Here is a 2741-nt window from a genome sequence, read left to right as displayed (position 1 = left end):
TGTTTATGCATTGATCATAGAAATGACTTGTTTATACAATGTTTTAAGATAAACTATTGTCCGTTATCTTCACCTTTATTGAAGATTTTTCATTTGTAAACTTACAGTTATAGGGGAGCATTGCGTTGTAAAGAAATTTAGATATCCATTTGAAAGATGTTAGGATATTAAGATTTGGGACATTCATTTGAATTAAGGAACTTGTTCTATATTCATATTAATACAGTATTTTGTTTTAACTAAACTATAATTGTTCGTTGTCTTCACCTTTAATGAAGATTTTTCATCTGAAGACCGCTGGGCTGTACGGTATTACTTACACCTTGCAAGGTGATCCTGAAAAATTGATGAAAAGGCATCGCTTACATGTAATTATAAACGTAAATAACATAATTTATGTATATAATGAATATTGCCAATGCAAATTCATTTTGATATAATAACTTATTTGTGGAACCTCTCGTTCATTAACATTTTCGTGTACTGTCGAGAACCCAACTCACAGTTATTGTACTATCGCAGAATTTCAAGACACCGCCTTAACTCTCCATTCTTATAAACAACAATACATTTAGGTATGTTGCACTTTGCCAATAAAGTGCTTGCATTAAGTCTCTAAAGTTAATGAAAGGCAACAAACAGTTTTAGAAATAAAATACATGATTCTGACTAAGCACAGCAGTGTTTTTGCACAAAAATTAATATCTTTACTGCTTTTTCAGTGCACAGTAATCACAAGGTTGCTCTCGATCATCATGATCATTATCTTCAGCAGCAGAGGCACCGGGTTCCTTATATCTTATCCCTGTATTGAGATTGCTGTAATCACTATCTTCCATTGTACGATTAGTGTTTCCTTGGGCGTGGTCGTAAGTTTCATCATTTTCGGAATCCTCTTCCTTTTCATGCAGATGATTGTATTCGTCATCATTTACGTCATAACTTTTCATCATCGAACTTTTATTTCCATGATAGGTGCGCGTGTTTTTGTTACTGGGAAATAATTGGAATGAGCACAATTTGGCACATTTTCAACCTTTCTCTGGAATTAAAAAATGTTAAATAAAATAATTTACGTTTGTTTTATTTCATTTATTTTTTGACCAGTTTAACTACGTTTAATGGCATTTTTCGCTGTGTACGTGAACCTAGCACGCCAAAAATTGTCTCAGTCATCATATTAGAATCTTTTACAATTACATCAAGATTATTTTGTCAAATAGCAGGAAAAGGATGTTTTCATGAAATATAAAAATGTTACTATATGCTTGTGCAAAGATTTACATTTATTTAATATTTTATATATTTCTCACCAAGATTTATATTTATTTAATATTTTGTATATTTCTTACCTCACATTGCACGGTAGAAATATTCTTATCTGCATCTCTTTCAGCTTCATAAGTAGTATTTTTAAAAACTGCAGCCTTCGGGTATTGCCTTATCAAAGTAATAAAAATTGTAATTTGATTTCAAACATCAGTAAAACGTGTCAAAATAAAAGCTTATACACAGAAAGATAATTGTAATCATTTTTAAAGCCAGAAGTCTTTGTTGAGACTGTAGCTCTACTGGTTTATACTGATACAAAGGGAGAGAAAAGTAGCAGCTGTGACTTGAAACTTTACAACAGCAGTAAGTAAAATAATTATCCTTGATTAAGTCTCTTTTTGTGGCGAGATTTTGAATGTATTTTATTGAAATTTCTATTTTTAGTAACCACAGCAACACCGTTCATTGATATCAAAAATCGATAAATACAGAATTATGTATCTGGGTGTAATTTACTTGTGTGTCAAGGTATATTGAAATCAAATCAAAACTGTAGGAGGAGTAGCATTTTTTTTTAAATGTTAGCAGATAGACAGACAGCTAGACGGACGGACGACGGACGCATTCTTATTGCATACGCTCTTCTGGTCTCTGACCAGCAGAGTTAAAAATGAATAAGTTTTATACTTTTTTCCAGTCTTATGTTTCTCGTTTCTTATATTACAATGTATCGTAGATGATAACTCCAAGGATAGTTAGGACAATGCCTAGGATAAGGCCTCCAATAACAGCTCCAACCATCAAACCGACCACTCTATATTCTGCAAGGATAACAATAATTTACTACCAAAATTTTGATTAACTCTTTCAAATCATACCAAACCACCTATTTCTAGTGTTTTACACCATTTGTTTATAAATAAATTTAATTTCTAGGAAGGTAAATCCTAAAGCTATATAGATTTCAAAACAAGGAAGACATAATTTTTTCATAACGATTTTTGTTGGCGCTTGATTTCAGTTAAATCACAAATCCATTAGAATCTTTCGCTATCATCTGAACATGGTTCAACATCTTCCAACAAATTTTATACTCATACAAGCTCTGAGAACAATTAATTTTTAATCAGGCAGAAAGTTTATATAGCATAGATTTAAAAACTATGAATGATAAGCTAATTTATGGAACTGTTTCTTAATATACTGTAGATCACTTAATTTTCGCGAGACCTTATTTTTGTGAGATAGTCATTGACTCTTCATTAGCGAGACACGAATTGTGGTCATTGCTCTGTATAAATTAAAGGAATTATATTATACTCGAGAAAGAAATTTTCACGACCACACCGTCTCGCGTATAAATAAAGTTCTCGCGAATAAAAAGTGATTTACAGTAACATTTTCCTGCGCCGAATTTTGGCATAATTTTTGGAACGAACGTTCTAGTGGAGTTTAATCCCCCCCTCCCC

General features: G+C 31.9%; 1 long non-coding RNA gene across 1 annotated transcript; it reads right to left on the bottom strand.

The window, feature by feature from the left end:
* Window positions 1-617: 617 nt before the first annotated feature.
* Window positions 618-1994, bottom strand: LOC134260371 (uncharacterized). Its single transcript, XR_009990533.1, has 3 exons — window positions 1960-1994; window positions 1353-1440; window positions 618-1042 (listed from the first exon to the last, which is right to left on the bottom strand). It is a non-coding gene; the product is annotated as an uncharacterized LOC134260371 (long non-coding RNA).
* Between the last annotated feature and the right edge of the window lie 747 nt (window positions 1995-2741).

The sequence above is a fragment of the Saccostrea cucullata genome, unplaced genomic scaffold, assembly GCF_032062105.1.
Source record: "Saccostrea cucullata isolate Sc308-1 unplaced genomic scaffold, CSIRO_AGI_Scuc_v1 ctg435, whole genome shotgun sequence".
Classification (NCBI taxonomy): domain Eukaryota; kingdom Metazoa; phylum Mollusca; class Bivalvia; order Ostreida; family Ostreidae; genus Saccostrea; species Saccostrea cuccullata.
The sequence above is the reverse complement of the archived record's forward strand: the minus strand, read 5'-3'. Positions and strand labels throughout refer to the sequence as shown.